Raw genomic sequence first — 20,944 nt, 5'->3', positions numbered from 1 at the left:
ATATTTACCTTTTTGTAAGAAACAATACACTTGCAGTCCATTTTTGAGTGGATTGAATACAGAATAAAGTTTAATATCAAAGTCATATTCTATTTCATCAGGTCCTGAAGAAATCAGAATCCCCTGGGAGCTGGATAGTACAAAAATACAAAAGTTGCATGAACTGCAGAATGTGTAACATAATAAACACATTTTTAGCTCACTGAAATTAAGCCTTACATTTTGGTTGCTTTATGATGAATGCCTATATATGTGTTTATAAAGCAATTCATATTAGAGTTCTTGACAATTTACATCTTACAAGGTAACCAGTTCAGAATTGAATAAATGCCTGCAGGAAAGCTAATTCAGTGTCATTTCTTAAAACAAACAATATATAATATTGTCCAGCAACATCTATTTCTGAGAAGACACAAGAGATGAGAGCATCCTTATAATAAAGAATTAGTAATTAGATATGCCACTGTATCTTTTCACTTTCTAATAAAGATGGATAACATAGCACCATTAATGATCAACATTTTAATCATGCCTGAAATGGACAGGGGGGGGGGGTGGTTATAATTCAGTAATATGTGATCCTCTGAGTAAAATTTTACAATTGCTACTTCCCAACCTATTAATTCCAGAAATCCCCCATACTAAGAGTCTGTGAAGTCTGTTCCATTTTTTCACGAATTGCCCAAACTGCGAAAACTTCCTGGGTTTGCTAATGGTTAAAATGAATATCTAGTTCTTGAAATGCTGAAAATCTTTAGTGTGCCTATCAGTGGAAAATTTTCAAACAGACAAGATGCTTAAGTCAACTCTCAGTTATCCTCATAATTAGAGAAGACCTATTATATGGATAATCCAAGAAAAAACTAACAATTTTAAACTTTTATATTGACTTTAGACTACATACTTATATTCATATGTGGTTAAGCCTGAATTTTTTTTAGTTAGTACCCCAAAGTCTAACAACAGAATAGAATGAGGTCATAATTAATCATCCCATCTCTTACCACTTAGGTAGTCAAGGAGAAAGAAATTCAGAAGAATCCCAATTACTACCCAGTGAGGTCATTTGAACTCATCTTGTTTCTCTTAGCAGGGAGAAATAGAGCAGAGTGTAATCTGAAAATATCAGGAAAAAACAGTATGATTCTGCCATTTAATAATAGATTAAACCAAAGTACTAAATGTGGAAAAGACATATACATTTACTTCCCAACGGTTCTTAAGGTAACAGAACACAAGAGTTTTTGGTTGGACGTTTTATTTACTTTTTCACTTATTTTACTATGTACATAGAGAATTCCTCGGTATTCTCCCTGAATAATGACTATCTTCTCTGCCTTCATGATACTCTTTTTTTTAATGTGATAGAACCTTAAAAGCATAACATCTTCAGCATGACCTCCCCAGCGTTTCTATTATCAAATGCTTCTTTTGTGAGAAACTACACTGAACAATTTACATCTGTTAGGCCATTTCATAAGTAGAAAAACTTACCTAAAATATGTCAAATAATCCAGAAATTGTTAGCATAAAGAAATAGAAATCACAGAGTGACTCTATTCTACTTTTCACATACTTTATTTAGTCTCATATAAACAAGTATGATGAAGACCTTGATAACTAAGCTCCTTGAGATTGCAGCTTTGATTTTGGCTAACTTTATTTACATTTACTTAATAACATAAATAAGTCAATTCCTATAATTATTTCAATGAATTATATAAATCTATGATTTGAGAGAGAGAAATAGCTCTCTAGGTGATATGATACTTCAATGATATTTTTGAGAGAGCAGTAAAAGAAAAAGCAATAATAGGGGTTAAAAATAAAGTACTCAGTTCATTTAAAATACTCAGTTCAACTTTTCAATGAAATGTACTTGGTGTTGAAATGAACACAAAAGAGGCTGACCACAAGTCTTTGTGTTCAAGACACAACTAAAGAAACTGGAATATGAAACTATTAAATAATATATACAAGTTATATGTTAGTAATATTTCACTTGCATAATTTTACTTGAAAATTTCTGTGGGGTCGATACTATTTATATATAGTGTAAAAGCTTCCTTATGATTAAGATCATGCCTTGCAAGTAATTTGCAATAAATCTTAGTTGATCTGATTAGAAAAAAAATACTATAGGGGTTTAAGAAATTAACCACTGTCATTAGAAATAGTTTGAGAATCTCTTAAAGCCTTAAGCTTTAAATGAAGTGCATCTGAGAAGGAGAGAATCTGGATATATGTGGAGACAGCTACCATTATTTACAATAAATAATATGAACAAAGACACAGAAGCAGTAATGTGGGTGGTTTGTGTGGAGGATAGCAAAAAAGTTTTTTCTTGAGGGAACAGAGGTAGTTATTGTTGAATAGGTAATATGCGTATGCAGTACAACACCTTGAAAAGATCACTGGAGAGTCTGGTCCTTAAATTTAAATTTTAAACAAGCAGCCCATAAAATTTTATAAGTAGGTCCACACTATGGGGTCAGACAGATTTGCATTTGATCTGTTTCACTCCCTTACTAGCTATTGATCTTATTTTATTTAATTGGACTTCATGTCCATCAAAGGAGGGATAATAATTTACAACCCATGGAGTTGTTGCAACAAGTCAGATAATGCATTTAAAGGCATAAAGCAAAAATGCAATAAATCATAACCTCTATACTAATTTTTGTAACGTTGGTGGTACATAGCTGTTTTAGTTTTATCCCCGCTGTGGTTGAGTATGAAATGTATTGTGGAGCAGAAGCACTTCGTTCAGGAAATGGAGTTTGGTGTGATTGTGAAACCACCAAGTGAAGATGTCCAATGCATTTTTGACAAGATGGGTCTGATGTATAGGTCAAATTGAAGCTAATTATTTAGAAGTTATCAGCATATAGATAGCAATCAGAACCATCACTGGGAATATGATCTCACAGTAAGTGTATTCAAACTGAGGTAATGGGTTTAGGGCAGAAGCCTCTGGAAGAAAAGATTACAAAAGGCTACAAAGGTTTATGAGACTTAAAAGAAAAACCAGAAAATGGTTTCATGAAATCTCAAGGAATTGAATTATATCAATCAGCTATTGCCCAATAACGCTGCAAAACAAACATCCCAAATTTACAATATTTTTTTTTCTTGCACATGGGTCCACAGTTTGACTAGGTCAATCATGCTTTAGGCTGTACAGTAACTGGGTCTGGCTCCAAGCTTTGTATTGCCCTCGTGCCTGCTCATATGTTTCCACTTTCACCTTGGATCAGCAGATTCCCAGAATATGTGCTTCTCAATGCAGATGACTGAGTGTAAGAACCATGCCAAACTCAGATTCATAATCTTTGCTTAGTACACATCTACTACTATTACATTGGGCAAAGCTAGACGTATGACTGAACACAACATCAATTGGTACAGCTGTATGCTGTATTAACAGTGGGTATGGAAGAGAAATGACTATTTGCTTAACAATAAATCCAAACTATGAAAAGACCTTTCCAAGAAGGAAAATTCAACAGTGTTAAATTTTCTCCTGAAAGGTCAAGTAGGTGATATTTGAAAGATACCCACAGAATTTAGGAACTAAGGGGTGTTTTGGAGACCTTGTAAAGTACAGTTTTACTAAAATGTCTGACTTAAGAACCAGGTTTCAAAGGTTAGAGAGAGAATTGAAGGCAAAATATGGTAAAGCAAACATAGATAAATGTTCAAAGAAACTTGGCTGTGAAAGAGAAAAGGGAAAAGACTGCAGTAGCTTGTGGGAGGCAAGAGTTGGAGGATGATTTTGTTTGTTTAATTTTGTCTGCATTGTTTCTCAAATGAAAGAGAATTAGGCATGCCTAAATGCTGGCATCAGGAAGCCAGTAGAAAGATCAAAGTTGAAGATCCAAGAAAGAGGTGGTAATGAATATAGTGAGGACCCTAAAAAGATAGGAGGGTGTAATCCAAAACCCAGGAAGAGAAAAAAAATTTATGAAGAAGTTGGCTTTCCTCTTCCATTACAATGAATCAGACGAATGGAAGGAGAATGTTGCTATAGCTGAGGTCATATTTAGAAACTGTAGACTAGTAATTCTGGAAGAGACAAGAAAACATGAAATTTTAAAAAGAACCTAGAAAAGTTAGTAGAAAAACAACTGAAAAGTTTGAAGGCAGGGGAATATTAGGGAGTTAAGAAAGAAAGATTGGCATTTCTGGGGAGGAAGCATATGAACATAAGAGCAAATTTTCTCTCATGTTGTAGAAAATTGAGATCCAGAAAAAAAGTAGAGGCACTGGAATTAAGAAAGAGGAGAGATCCCTCCTCCTGCGAAGGCTTAAGGATAGCAGTAGAGATGAAGACATGCTGAGTGCAGCAACATTTAATTAATTAAGGCATTCCACTTCACAATGATATTTTTAGTAACATAAATATTAATGTCATCTTCCAGAATGTGTTACAGAAGGGTTGTGGAGGAAGGCTGGATTTAAAACTCAAAAACAGAAGTAACTAGGTTATGTGTGAATTACACTAAGAAATCTAAAAAGATAAATAAAATAAAATAATTGCTGAGTCCAGCAAGATTGTCTCCTTACCCTACATATTAGCAAGAATCCAAATTCCTTTGTTCTGCAGTATTCTTCTTAAAAATAGAAGGCAATATGAATAAACATGATTTGTGGTAACGTTTGTAACACAGTTTCTCAGTTGGTTCTAAAGAAATATTTCAATTTACTAGCAGTTATTACATTCACATCTACCACCTCAGATCAGACAGTATGCAGTGGAACATTTTAAGCATATTGTCAGAAACCAATAGGTATTGAAAAATGTGAACAGAACATTTTAATGATACAATTTTGATTTCCAAAAATAAAAGTATAGCCATGAGTAATATACCATGTTTTCTCTCAAACATAAAATCAAATAAATGGAAGAAAATGTAACTTCAAATTAGACTGAAAATTCTAGTACATAATACAATTTACACTGGAGAAAAGTACCCAGGATTAAAAAGCCACTGGAGGACATAATATAAAATAATGCATCCATTTTATTGATATGCATGTAAGAATTAGAGCAAGTGATCTTTGCTCTTTGCTCTGAGTTTGTAAATAAAATATTCATTTTTCTCAACCATCCTGAGAACTGGATATGCTACAAAAATCTAATTTTAATATTCTTAGCAATCCAGTAAACTCCAAAGATCACCCAGGAAGCTAAAGACTCCAAAATATTGTTCTCTCTTCACATTTCCCTGTTCCTTCACCAACAAAACACCTTTTGGGAGTACTACTGGACAACATTTTTAGTGATTTAGTCATATTACAAATGGCTATTTTATATGGCCCTATAACAAATACAGTTGTATTCAAAGAGTAAACCATGTGTGTTTATAAAATAAGCATGGTGGTATTCTCAGCCATGGCTGGAAATGACATCCAAAGTCCAGTGAACTTCTATGAACTTCCATGCACTTCTATGGCTTTTAAAAAGATATGTAACAGATTGCCAACAAAAACATGAAAGAATGTTCAACATCACTAATCATTAGAGAAATGCAAATCAAAACTACAATGAGGTATCACCTCACATCAGTCAGAATGGCCATCATCCATAATTCAAAAAGAGTCATGTACCACAATGTTCATTGCAGCTCTATTTACAATAGCCAGGACATGGAAGCCAGGACATGGAAGCAACCTAAGGGTCCATCAACAGATGAATGGATAAAGAAGATGTGGCACATATATACAATGGAATATTACTCAGCCATAAAAAGAAACGAAATTGAGTTATTTGTAGTGAGGTGGATGGACCTAGAGTTTGTCATACAGAGTGAAGTAAGTCAGAAAGAGAAAAACAAATACCGTATACTAACACATATATATTGAACCTAAAAAAAAAAAAAAAAGTTTCTGAAGAACCTAGGGGCAGGGCAGGGATAAAGATGCAGACATAGAGAATGGACTTGAGGACAGGGGGAGGGGGATGCATAAGCTGGGACGAAGTGAGAGAGTGGCATGGACATATATACACTACCAAATGTAAAATAGCTAGCTAGTGGGAAGCAGCCATACAGCACAAGGAGATCAGCTCAGTGTTTTGTGACCACCTAGAGGGGTGGGTTAGGGAGGGTGGGAAGGAGACACAAGAGGGAGGAGATATGGGGATATATGTATATGTATAGCTGATTCACTTTGTTGTAAAGCAGAAACTAACACACCATTGAAAAGCGATTATACTCCAATAAAGATGTTTAAAAAATAATGAGAAAAAAATTTAAAAATTAAAAGATATGTATGTCTTAGCAGAAATCTAGCTCTCAAAGAAGCTATGGGAAGATTGAGATGAAAATATATATTTAATTTTCTCTCCTTATTTACTCAAAGGAAGTTTTATAACATACTAATAGCAAAATAAAGTCAAAATGAAATTATTAGGAGAGCTTTTTAAAAGAGATGATTTGGAGGGTACAGCTCTGCCAATATTGTAGCAATATTTCTTATCAAGAATTATATAGACATTCTGCTTCAAATCTAGTTAATTTCCTTAACATTTTTTAAATTACAAAGTCTTCTCATACCTAATATCTTTATTTTACTTCATTAAATTCTCAAAAATCATTTTAGGATATTCAATTAAATCACTGCCTTACTTGGAACTATTGCTTCTAGGGTAAAATACAAACACTTTAAAAAAACTTTCTTGATCTACCATTTTCTCCTCTTTGCCCATATGTCTTGCTACTTTATAGTTTATAATCTATCCTATACTAGATTTCTTTCAGTTATTTTAACCAGTCATACTCTCCTAAATGTCCCTGGCATACAATATTCACTTATCATGTTGAATCTCCTTGTATTAAAGCACTTATCACACAATTTGGGGTTATCTTTTCATCTATTTTCCCCACTTACCTTAGAAGCCTCTTGAAGGCAGGAAAAAGTCTGACTTATTCATTACCACAAAGCCTACCACATAGGAGATGTGTGTTTCTGTTCTCCCTCCCTCCCTCTCCGCTTCTTCCTTCCCTCCACTTACAAATACAATATATAATAAATGAAGGAAAAAAGTATTAATCACATTATTTCTTTCCATTTCTAGCAGAAGGACCTACTTTATAGATTGTTCATGGGAGACAGTCCTTTTTCATACCTGGAAACTGTTTTCCTTGAAGAACAAGTAACATTGAGAGGGTCATAAATAGGCAAGTGAAAGAGAAAAGGCCCTGCCTAACTAGTTTAATCACCTTAATCAAACCTAGTAAATAATCAGATGACAGACATACAGCAAACTTACTTTCATACCTATTTTCCTCAATTTAGGAAATGAAGCCACTCAGAGTTACAGGAGTTAAGTAGATTTCTTAAGAATACACGTCTACTAAGTGCTAGAATTTAGATTTAAATCTATGTCTACTGAACAGCTAGTACTATACTCTTTCCTGCATGAGCAAACATAGCCATATATTATATTGAAAATCTATGATACTAAAATAACAAACAATGAAGGCAGGAGAGTTTTTTAGCACTTAAATTTTATAAAACCAACTTAGTGTCAAATTTAATTGAAATCTTTTACAATCCCAATAATAGACAAAATATTTTTATGTATAAAAGAAAACAATCAATAGGGAAATACCAAATTCATGTTTTATGATGTCATTGGTGGATAATTGTGCTTTATTTATATATTTTTTTTAATAATAGTCTGATTTGGAAAGAAAACATCTGAAAGTATTTGAAAGATTGATAATACTCAGTACAAGGGAGGATATTCAAGAGCAAACATTCTTATTTATGTCACTAGGATTATATATTGTTATAATGTGTTTGAAGAACAATTTGGAAACACTGATAATCTGCAAAAGATGTGTCTCTTTGCTAGCAATTTCACTCTAGAAATGTATTAGGGAAATATTGGAATGAATGTACAAATGTACATGTAGAATAATGTTCTTGTGGCATTCTTTTAAAAAAAATTAGAAATATCCCAAGGATCCAATAAGGGGGACATAAATAAATTCTGTTTCATGCAAAGGGATATTATGCAAATACTAAAAAGGATGTGTTAGCACTATAATGTGTGAAAATAAAAATTGGCCAAGATAAAAAAAATGAGTGACAGAACATTACATATAGTATGATGCATTTTGATAGTAGTAGCAATATATTTAAAACTATATTCTATTCATAAAAATCTTTTAAAATATATATAAAATGTTAAGAATAGTCAGCTCTGTGGGTGGATTTAAATGAATGAAAAGGCAGTCATCATTACAAATCTTATACATATTAAAAAGATTGTATGAGACTATTTTGAAGAACAATGCCCAATATATTTGAAAATTTAGATGGGCAAATTCCTAGAAAGGTACAACTTACAAAAAAGATTAAATAATATTTAGGAAATATGAATAGACTCATAACACATAAAGTAACTGAATTTTTAATTTAAAATACTGCCACAAAAATATTTCTAGGGCCAAATGGCTTCACTAGTGGATTCTATAAGAAATTAAAATGTATCATTCACAAACTCTTACCAGAATAATCCTAAATAAAACATTGTCAACACTAATCTAGTAATATACATTAACAGGTAATAAATACATAATGAACTAGTTAAATTTATTCTAGGTAATAAATACATAATAAACTATTTAAATTTATTCTGGGTGGGGATTCTAGTTTAACATTTGAAAATCAATCAATATAATTTGTTTCATTAACAAAGATAAGATAAAAATCATATGATCATCTGAATAAATTTAAATTTAAAATTATTAAAAATATTTAAAATTTTAACAAATAGAAATAGGAGGGAACTTCCTTAACTTGATAAAATTATGCATTAAAAAATCTAATACTTAAGGATGAACTTTTGAGAAATTTTCTTATGAGATAAGAAATTATTAATATTGATACATGAGTTTTACAGGTTTTGTTTAGATGAAAACAATATAGTGTCTCGCACAAATACTATATTGAAAAATGTTTCTGGGGGCTTCCCTGGTGGCGTAGTGGTTGAGAATCTGCCTGCCAATGCAGGGGACACAGGTTCGAGCCCTGGTCTGGGAAGATCCCACATGCCGCGGAGCAACTGGGCCAGTGGGCCACAATTACTGAGCCTGCGCGTCTGGAGCCTGTGCTCCGCAACAAGAGAGGCCGCGATAATGAGAGGCCCGCGCACCGTGATGAAGAGTGGCCCCCACTTGCCACAACTAGAGAAAGCCCTCGCACAGAAACGAAGACCCAACACAGCCATAAATAAATAAATAAATAAATAAAACCCAAAAAAAAGTTAAAAAAAAAAAAAGTATCTCTCTAAATGCCTTTAAAAAAAAAAAAAAAAAAAAAGTTTCCATGATTGTAATAAGGAAAGACTTATTAAATAAAACACCAAAAATTCTAACTATGGACTACATTAAAGCTGAGAACATCTGTTGATTAAAGATAACATTAAGAGAATGATAAGGCAAATTATAGAGTGGGAAAAGATATTTGCAAATATTTTCTAAGGGCTCAAACTCAGAATATATAAGGAACCACTTATGAATGAATAAATAAAAGACAAATAACCAATAGTAAAATGGACAAAATCTTTGAATGACACTGCAAAACATCATATTCAAATGGCCAAAAAATATATAAAAAGGTGGTTAACTACATATTAATGAAAAAAAATGCAAATTAAAACCATAATTAGATATCCAGCTCCACACATTCCCAACTACTATAATAGTTTAAAAGACTATTAATACCAAGTGAAGGCAAAGCTAATGAGTAACTTGAAATCTCATACCCACAGATTGAATTGGAAATTGGCTCAACCTCTTGGGAAAATCTAGCAATTTCTACTAAACATTAGCCATTGACTCAGCAATTTTAATCTTAGTTATATCCTAACAAAAATGTATACACATACATGTGTACAAAAGACATGTAAAAGAATGTATGTTCATAGGAAAACTATTACACAAAACTGAAAAGAGCCCAGATATCTAACAAGTAGAAGAGATAGGTACATTTTTGGAGTATTTATACAATGGAATTCTATAAGACAACAAAAATGAACTACTATTACATTCAAAAACATGGATATATCTCACCAAAAAGGTTGAGCAAAAGAAATTTGATACAAAAAAGTCACATACTGTATGATTTTGTCTGTATGAATTTCAAAAAAGGCAAAATGATTCTATGGTCTTGAAGTCAGAATTAATGATTACCTTTGGGGAAAAGCAAGGTGGTAATGATTGGGAGTGGCTGGAAGAAGGATTTCTGGGGGCTGACAAGGTTCTTTATTTAGAACTGAGTGTTGATTTCATGGATATAAATACTTTGTTATAATTCATTGTGCTGACTCTTTTCTGTGTGCTTTTCTATATTTCTGTTACTCTTTAATTAAAAAGGTTTAAAAAAACAATGCAACGTTTTATTGAAAATAGATGTCTTAGTTTCCAAATAACATTTTTGGGAAAAAATGAGTTAATTTTCTAGTACCAAAAGAGTTGTTATGACCTCTAAAATAATATTTGAAAGCTAAAGAAACATACAGTAAATCAATCCAGTAGGTATTTTTAAAGATTTTCAGTTAAAATATATTGTGTTTAATGTACAAAAATAATATGCAATGGGAATTTTCATCTGATATAAATTTCTATTATATTAAATAAGTTGAGCCTCAAACTGGAATATTATAAATATTATTTATAATATCTTAGCAGGCAATCTTGCCTGTTACTGATAGCAAATCTGTACTTTCAGTAACCATGACAATTAAATACGATCTGATTAGATGTCTTAGGATAGAATTACTGTTTATGGTTTGTAATGTCAGCAAGCAAAATTAGGGCAGAAAAGCATACAAAATTCTGTTACTTAGTTTAAAGTTAAAATAATGAATTTTAAAATAGCGCATTGTAATTGCTTAATTTATGTTTGGAAAACTGCCCCATGTAAATCACTGTAGTGAAAGACCATTTTGTTTATGAGATTTCCATAAATAAAACATATATAAATTTAGAATGATTTAATCTGTTGTGTTGATGTTAAGTTCATGTGAGAGTCTAGGGATAGATGGTCACCTGAAATGCAGGAAATTTAAACTGTGACTAACAAAATACTAAAACTAGATATCATGGAGAGCAGAATAACACACTGATTAATAATCTAGGTTTAAGAGTTAGTTAACCTGCATGTGAATTCTATCTTCTCTAATCATTAGCTTTTTAATATATCTATTTTTTCTCATCTGTAAAATCGTAAAAATAATAAATAAAATCCATTTCATTGGGTTTGGTTAAGTTATGAGATATCATGTGCAACACATTTAAAACAATGCCCAACACAGAGTGAGCACTCAATAAATGGTTGTTGCTGAAAAGCTGGATATTTTCTACTTAATTAAGAATATCTAGAAAAAGCATTTTAATATTCTAGTAAAAATAATAAGGGAAAGGATATTGTACTTGTCGCCAAAAATAAAAATAAATACACTCTGAAGTTTTATATATATGTAAACAAATATATATAAATATACATAATCAATCAATTAAACAAATACAAGATTTTACAATATGTTGAAATCAAAAATCACTGTCAGTGCATTACTTCTCAGCTATTAAAAACCAAAGTGACAACTATACATAGGTATTAGTGCAGTAAATTTTTACTGGATTGTTCAGGACTCTCAGTGGATTATTTATATCTTTCAATACCAATGTCTTTGACCTGGACAGAATGGTGGACTGCACCTCTCTGTGAGATATTTTGGCTGAGCATAATAGACCAAACATGCAAGTATGAGTAAGATTACCTTATATCTTGTCCAGATTTGCCACTAATGTGATCTTAGGCAAATTACTTATTTCTCTGAGCTTGTTTCTTTATCTGTAAGAATGGATAACCACACCTTTCAATCTAACTTTCAGAATTGTTGCAAAGGATCCAACTAGGTTATACATGTAACCATGTTTTATAAACTTCCAGAGACCACACCAATGGAAGATTTTTATTAAATGAAGAGAAAAGGGATTAATTTCACCAATATTTAGTTCAAACACAGCTAAGCTTATATATCTACATTATCCATGTAACTATATATTTCTTCCTCCTTCTAAAATGGAGAATTATTTAAAAGAGTTACCTACATATTTAGCATTTGGGAATTATTCAATGTCTTAGACATCTCTTATCTTGACAAATTGCTTATTACAAGACTCTGTTTTACCTATCTTGCTGTATAAATCAACAAAACCAGGAAGTTAATCCTTGACAAATTAAGAAGATTGACATAGCTTCTAGTTTTATTTCTTGGTTTCCAAGGTAGAGATATAAATTCTTAACTTGTTGAAATCTTAAAAAGGTGTTTAATCTTAACCTTCTTTAATTCATTTCTTCAGAAAATATATGTCAAGGTCTTCATTGGGCACAAAGAGGAATACGGCATTGTCTCTGTCTTCAAGGGCTTACAAAAAACTCAGCCTGGAAGTTCAGAGAAGTCCTCCTTAAGATGGTGGCAGCTGACCTGAGCCTTGAAGAGGTTAGGCAGATAAACTACAGGGCAGACAAGGGAACAGGTGATGTCTGGCAGAAAATAGAATGTGGAGCGGAAGTGGAGTTTGGGAAAAGAGAGAAAAATATATGATGAATAAGGGGAAATGCAAACAGTTTAATGTGATTGGCATTGTGGGAAATTGGAGATAAAAGAGACTGGAATAATTAGGAAATGAATTTAGAGAAGTAAACAAGGACCATTTAGTAAAGGACTTTAAGTACAACCTAAAGGACTTCCGGCATCTTGTTGTTAAAAAGAGAAAGAGAGAGAGAGCTCTATCAAAAATTTTTCAGCAGAGGAGGCACCTGTTGAGATTGGTTTCAGAAAGGCAATTGATTATAGTGTGGAGAATGTTCTTGAGAAGACTACAGAGAGGGGGACTGAAGTAGGGGCTCTGAACTCTGAATATCCTCAGAATATCCTCATTTCCTACACAGGAAACAAAGGCTTAAAGAAATTAAGTAACTTGCCCCAAGTCACACAGTTTGTAAGTGGCTGAGCTAGGTTTTGTGCAAAGCTCTGCATAACTCTAAAACGTGTGCTCTTAGGACCATAGAAACTGCCTCTCATGAAGAGAGATGAATGTGAAAAACCCTAAGCATTTAGAGAATAGCAACAAATAAAACAGTGCAGGAAAAGTGACGACACAGTCAGTCTATATCATCAAAATCAAGTACAGGGGTGAGCAATTATCCAGTGAATTAAGGACCATCTGGATAATCCTGGCAAAAGCAGATTTAGTGCCTGAGTCATTCAGATAATTGTGCAAACAGTGTGCCCTGCTCTGGCGGAGTAACCTGGTCTTTAATATCTTCCAAAGTACATTTTTCCCTGTGGCACTTTTAAAATGGACAACAGTAGCTCAGAAAGAATAAAGGTACTATTCACTTCATGGGAAAGTCACATAAATAATAATGGGATCTCAATAGACTGTGAGTGTATTTATGTCCCCAGGAGCCATTTCACACAGAGATACATGATATACATAAGCCAAATACTACTTCAAAGAAGAAAAGAAGTTCAGCAATCGCACCCTCAAACGTGTGCTTTTATGTTCAATTCTTTGTCAGGTAGCAGAAAGTTTTCTGAGCATTAAAGAAATGAAAGCTATTACTGCAAATAGATTTATAGATTAAACTACAGTAAGGTTACAAATTTCTGTGTGTTCAACACATAAAAAATTAAAGGCAAAAAAACAGGGTGGGGAAAATTTTCACAGTTTACAACAGATTTCTAATTATATGAAGAAACTATGAATACCCCAATAAAGAAATAGTCAAATGAAATCCACAAATTAAGAAATACAAAGGGCAGATAAACAATTTGAGAAATGAAAACATTTCTCAAACTCATTCAAAATCATAGAAACACAACTCAAAGAATAACTAGATACCTAATTTCTGCTATCAAAATAGTCGCAATTGTTTTAACCACAGTACCAAGTATTAATAAGACTATTGCCAAATCAGCTTAAACTGAGTACCAATTTCTGTACAAATTTTTTTGCTGGGGCAATTTGGCTATAAGCATTAGGAGTCTGGAAATATTTATATGTTTGATCCAGTAACATCTAAGAAGTTACTGTAAGGAAATGGTCATAAAGGTAAAGATTAATGAATATTTATGTTCATTTCCATAAGTGTGAAAAACTGGAAACTATCTAAAAGCTCTATATAAAAATTATTTGGCAGCCATAAAAAAAACATGGTTAGTAAGAATATTAAATAAAATAAATTAATATTTATGGTATGATGTTAAGTGGCAAAAAAGTTGAATGTCAAAATGAATATTCACTCTAATTTCAAATCTGTAAATTTAAAATACCTATGCATATTCATAGAAATAAAACTATAAGGTTGATAGTGGATCTCTGTGCATGATGATGGAATTATATTTTATTTCCAATTTTTCTTGAATGATCCCGTATTTCCTTATAATCATAAAAATGTTATTTAAATGTAATATTAAATGAATATACTTTCAAATACAACTTTACACAGTAAGTCATCCAGACAACCATAGTGAAATAATGCCCCATTCCTTCACCTGCTACATTTCCAAGTTCACACAACTGGTAAGTCCTATTCTCAGGATTTGAACCCAGGTATTCTTTCTCCAAAGCCAGTGCTCTTCAAGATACAAAGTCGGGAGGGAGGGAGATGCAAGAGGGAAGAGATATGGGAACATATGTATATGTATAACTGATTTACTTTGTTATAAAGCAGAAACTAACACACCATTGTAAAGCAATTATACTCCAATAAAGATGTTAAAAAATAAACAAATAAATAAATAAATAATTTTTTTTTAAAAAGATACAAAGTAAAGTACAGTGAAAGTTTCAAAGCAGAATTGAATCAATAAGAGACATTAAAAATATATTATACCAATAATAATACCTGACAGATTAAAGCAGAGAAACTTATACACTGGGATATTTGATAACTGCACTAAGGGAGGCATGCAATGACAGATGAAATTGGTATTAAGGAAAACAGAGAAAAATACAAATTAGGTTGAGAATAGAAATGAATAAATTTATTACTGAATGGATGGTAGGCATTTGGAGGTAGAGAAAAGGAAATCTAAAAAATAAATAAATAAAACTGATCACAAATCAGAAAAGCCTAGAAAACTGCAGTATCCTTTGGTAAAAGCCAACTTAAGGGTGATGACAACTGATGGAGGAAAGCAAAAAATGGTTATCACTATGTACATTATCATTACTGTAGCTATTGCTACTACTAATAGCTATTGCTTATGAGTAATTACTATGGGCCAATACCTATTTTAAATGTGTTACACGCATTATCTCACTTAATACTTGAAAAATATCCCACAAAAATCTCTGAGATAAGTGCTGTTGTAATTTCCAATTGACTTACTGACATTCACTTATCTGCCTAGTGATATATGAATATTAACACATCTAGGCTTCCTTCTAATACCTGTGCTCTTAGCCACCAGGATAATATTTTGGAATGACTCATGGAAGAGAGAATAGAAATGGAAATGCAAAGGAAAGTTTTATTTCTAATAAAATTGTCATCCATTTAGGGGATTCATTTGAAAGCTAGGAGCAGGAAGAAGACATAAGAGGGGCACAAAGACAGGGTTATAAAAAGTAAGAGAATAATTATGACATCAGATCATTGTGGTACAAAGAAGTAAAATTTCAAGGAGGAAATGGACAATACAGCAGAAATGGCAGATCAAAAGGGCAGAAAAATGAATGTACCAATAAAAAGAAAATGAATACTGGACTTGAAGAAGAACTTACTGATGACTTAGAGAGGATTGGTTCTTGATATGACATAGATCATGGCCAATTTATCTGTAGAAATGGATGGACCCTGTCGATCACTTTTTTTAAAATAAGGTACATGGCATGGCATGCTTCGTGTAGAGAAATATGGATTGTCTATCTTTCAACTTGGTCTCAAGGGGAAGAAGATATGAGAGTATATATAGAATAACCTGTACACAGTCATAACCTCTACTAGGAAATAGAATCATTCTGTGGAAGGATATAGAAATGCCTCATGTCATTCATTCCTGCTCATGGAGAAGACAATGGAGCCAAAGGAAGTTTCCAAAAGTAGTTCTCAACACATAGCCTTCTATCAATAAATGGATTACCCAAAATCATTGCTGCATCCATCCAAACAATTCCTTATGATGATACTTCCTCAGTAAGAATATTTGAGCCTACTTAGAACTGTAGGCTATACAAAATGTAGGTCATGGTCTTTTTCTGCAAAGTACTAACTGCCTAATTAGAAGACAAATCAGACATACAAATAATGGTCAAGCAACAAAACAGACAGTGTCTGAATAACTGAATAACCTTGGTCTATACTGTATCAATATTGATCAAATATTGTTACCAGGACCAAAAACCATGGGAAACTGAAGAATTCTATTTGATGGTAAACTGCTATGCAATTAATTCACAGTAGGTTGTTGGAATATTAGAGTTGAAATAGTGGACTTTCAGAAGATTTTAAACAAATTACTTATGTCCTCTAAATCTTAGTTTTCTCATCTAAGAAAATAAAGGTTTTCATCAAGATTAACTAATTCCAGGCAATGGGAAAAATAAATGCACATACATCTATAAAAGAAAGTCCATGTCGTGCAAATAGATATGATATAAAACAGCAGCACAAGTTTAAATATCAGGTCCACAAGTAAAATTTGTACAAAGAAATATAACAAAATTACCCTCCAAGATTCCAAAGGTCCCTTAGTTCTATATCCTATAAAGTGGGTGGATCTGGGATTTTCCCCCAGATCCCCTAATGCTGCCAGCTGTGATTTACTACCCAAATAAATTTACCACCGAACAACCAAGGTACAGGCATAGGGAAACCATTACGCTCTGATGAATTTAATAAAATATCCCACATATGACTCATATTTATTTGATATATGTGCTACATTTCAGGCTGATAAGGCTCATGTGTACACTGTGAAGCTGAAAAATGCAGGGAAATAGATGAAGATCAAATAGCACTCTAAGAATGTATTCAAAATAATATTTGGAAATATTGATCTTCATGTGCAATACAGAAACATTATTTCATGCAAGGTTTCCTCAGTCTGAGTGCATCTTCTCAGGCTTTTCCCCTAATGGAGAATTTGATTCCCTCTTTCCCCTCCCACTCAGTGCTTCCAGATTGCTTCAGAAGACCAAGGCAGCCTGCTCAGCAGCAGGCAAACAGGGCTGGGTGAGCAGGAGCTATATATAGCTCCACCTTGGAGATATGCACACACAAGTACGTGTACAAATGCCCATGCTGGATGTGGCATGAATAAATGAGAAAAGGTTGCAACTTCTCCCCTCACCCTCCTTCCCATCACCCGAATGTTTCAGCAATTGTCAAAGCAGGGTGTCATCAGTCGCTGAGAGTGATGCAGCGTCTAATTTCTCTGCAATTCTTCTGCTTACTGCTTCCAGGAGTCTGACTCAGGCAGGAAACGGCACTGGGCCAACACCTACTACCCAGATGCGGTCACCCAAGGAGGCTGCCTTGCAGCCCCTGGGAGCCCATTCCGGCACGATTACTTGACTCTCCGCAACTCCCCCAGGATAAACCCATCTTTTAGGAACTAGGCGAGAAGGTGGTTTCCGACAAACAGCGTCAGGCTAGGAGAGAAGAAGCCAAGCCTTCCTGGCCTCTCCCCTCCTCAGTCTGCCGCAGATAGGGGAGAAGGGCTGATGTCTTCTCAGTGGAGACGTAATTAACTGGAAAATGCCCTGCGAGTTGCAGGCTTTTTTCCCAACCCCCCACTCCCGAAAGGAGCCGGTTCTTAACAGGGGCCAGGGAACATACAAGTCCTTCTTCCCCTCAGCGCAATCGTTCCCAGTTTTTCAGGGTTGTACTAGTCTAGAGGCAAGGGAGGAGAGGGGAAACGAGTGGGTGCGGACAGGCGTGGGGAGAAGCAGATGCTCTTCTCTTCTCGATTTAGGAAGACCTGCAGGTTCCCTGCTGCTGACAGGTCTGCTCTCCCAGACCCTCCCCTGCCAGGTCGACTTGGCATCCCTTGGGCGAGTCGCCGGCGGTGGCGGCCGCAGCCTCCGAGAGGAAAGTTGACGAGACGGAGAGGGGGCTCGGTCCCCTCTCCCATAGTACTGCCGCCCTGCCCCGCCCGTCACCCCGGGCTCCGGCATCCCGTAACCCTCCTTCCCAGCACCACACACCCTCCACCCAGTCTTTCCTGCCGTCCTCCTCGACGAGAGCTGCGGCGACTACAGGAGATCTGGGGGTGACGAGGGCGGGGCGGGGCTGGGGGAAGGGGAAGGGAGGCAACAGCAGCAGGAAAACACGCATTCTTTATTCTGTCTGCAAAGAAGGGCAAGTCCTGCCTCCTACCTGTTCCCTGCTCCTGCTCGCCTTGGCGCGGCACAGCTGGACCATAACCTACAGGTTTCCCACTTCCGCCACAGACACCTGGGAGAGCATCTCCCCACCCGGCGCCCCTCCTCGCCTCGGCCGAGCCCACCCCAGCTACTTGACAGCAGAAGCCCGGCCTTTTAGAGCGCTTATTGGGGCGGCGAGGGAACTGGGGCGGGCGCCGGAGGGAAAACCGAGGCTCTGATTGGACAGGCGGAATGTCACTCTCACGCCAGGACCAGGGCTCGCTGCGGACCCGGGTAGCTGCTAAACCCAACCGCAAAGGGTCTCTGCAGTCCCTGGAACCAAACCCTGCTGCTACTGGATCAATGACCCCTAAGAGGAAGGAAACTGGTTTGTTGACTTGTCATCTGAGACCCCAAGAGGGAGGGAGGGACCAGCCAGAACCAGACACCCAGCGCTTTCCAGAGCTTCCCTGAAGGGACCATCTGCTCTGGGAGATTTGACAGGCGAAAATATCAGGAGCAGTGAGTGCCTCGACAGAGAGGCACGCACTTCGGTAACGAATGAAGCAAAATAGAAAAATACTTATAATTAAGTGAAAAAAAATCATGAGAAAAAGAAAAAGCATGAGGATTTTATTTCAAGTTTCCATTCTTTCCCCTAAATGTAACATGGCAGTATTTCATGTGGAGAAAATGTTGAACTGCTTATTATGTAGCGCAGGGAGACTCCAAAATACCCGCTGGTAGGAACACTGTTTTCGATGGAAAAGTGTTACGATAATAACCTCTCAAAAAAGAGTAAAAGAAGGCAATTAAAGCCAAACTGCATAAGAGACTTGCCTTGGGCAGTTCATTTGGTGGCAAAAGTCTTCAAACAATCACTACCAGGCTGACTAATCTGTTCCCTTTCTTCTGATACTGGGCCATCATTTCTTTTGTGCTCAAACCCTGAGGAGCAGAGGATGGATAAGCCAACCCAAATCTATATGATCCCAAGCTTGCCTTTTAGGTGAAGGAGGACGAGGGTAAAACCATTTTCTGCCCACATTCCATCTCTGCCACTGGTCCAGGTGGAGTCAGAAAGCTGTGGAATTCAAGGGACTTCTTAGATGAGGAATAATCATAGAAAATCACAAGTAAAATTGGGGGTAGGGAGGTGTCTTATTCTAATGCCATATAAGGAAACAGTATTCTCCCTCACAGGCTGCTTCCTTTCTGCAAATAGCCAAGTTCCTCATCCACCTAAATTAAGTAGCTGTCTTAACTAGAGCTGAGCATGACTGAGCTCCCATCCTCAAAGAGCTTATGATGGACGCGGCTCACTGGACAACTGTGGAGATGACATTGTTATCAAATGTTAAGCAAGTGTAGGCTCTTAGTGCATATGGTTGTTATCACTGTTAAGCCAGACTCTTCAATGTTCTCTTCATGAAACTGGAGGAATCAGATTAATGTATTTGGAAGTCAGAAGGAATCTTAGAGATAATTTATAGTGAACAATAGATAAGACTCTTATGTCAGAAACCCTCTTAACACTGAATAGAAATAACTAAAATGTAATGGCAAGTTTCAAGATCCCATCATTCATGTTTCTACATAATATTCCTGTTAGTCTTATGCCTCCACCTATGCACCCACACCAGGTGTTCCATTGAATTGGACAAATTGTTCATGACTTACTGCATTTACTGAGCACTTAATCTGTGCCACACGCTGTGTTAGGTGTTAGGGAATGAAGTAAGAATAATACATTGAACTTATTAAAAAGGGATTCAAGAAGCAATTAAGACAGTAAAATATTGTAGAGGAAGTGTGTATAATCAACACTAACATCTTTTGATCCCTGAGCATAGATTATTTTGAGTCACAATGAACTATAGCACACCCTCCTCTAGACTTAAGCAGTGAGAAGGCAGAGTATCAAGGAAAACCACTGAGCATTGAGGTTAGCATGGGATTACTAAATTATTCTATCCTCATTCTTTCATTCCTTCATTTCTTCAACAAATATTAGTGAAAAATGAAATAGGCAAGCTGGTGTGGTGCCCACACACATACGCACACAGACAACTTGGGAACAGTATTAGGTTAAGTCCATCTGGTCATAGGCGCCTCATATATTTTCAGATAAAGCAAATTGCCTCCAGGTTATTGGTTATCATGTCAGAGAGCAAAACTTCCATATCTGTTCCTGGAATACATGTTTATTATGTATGTGAATATATCAGAAATATCTGCTACAGAGCATTTTACATTTTCCAAATCACTTTCAGATACAATCCCCATCTATGTTCTTAAGTAAGAAGGAGAGTCATTATTAGCCCCATTTCACAATTGAGGAACTTGAAGTAGCCATGGAAATGTATTCCTTTGAAACCAAAGGTAATAAAAAATAGTTGTGTATAGAATGCTTCATATGTAGGAAATATCCAACATATACTTATTGATGAATACGTGCCTTACAAAATATGAAAGTTTAAAGAACATTAGAAGTCATCAATTTCCACCCATTATTCTATGAAGAAGAGATTCAGGCATTATAACTT

General features: G+C 35.2%; 1 protein-coding gene across 7 annotated transcripts in view; it reads right to left on the bottom strand.

Moving 5' to 3' along the window:
* CNTN1 (contactin 1) overlaps window positions 1–18,568 on the bottom strand; it is a 363,526-nt gene extending 344,958 nt beyond the window's left edge. For 4 of the 7 annotated variants that reach the window (XM_082349361.1, XM_082349362.1, XM_082349360.1 and 1 more), the window contains exon 1: window positions 18,412–18,565. The gene's annotated coding sequence lies outside the window, so the exon portion shown is untranslated. Of the gene's footprint in view, window positions 1–1,004; window positions 5,579–18,411 lie in introns of those variants that run through there. The other 3 variants (XM_082349364.1, XM_082349367.1, XM_082349365.1) reach the window with 3 other exon arrangements.
* Window positions 18,569–20,944: the final 2,376 nt, after the last annotated feature.

The sequence above is a fragment of the Balaenoptera borealis genome (assembly GCF_965194805.1).
Source record: "Balaenoptera borealis genome assembly, chromosome: 13".
Taxonomy (NCBI): Eukaryota; Metazoa; Chordata; class Mammalia; order Artiodactyla; family Balaenopteridae; genus Balaenoptera; species Balaenoptera borealis.
This window is presented reverse-complemented; position numbering and strand designations above follow the sequence as displayed.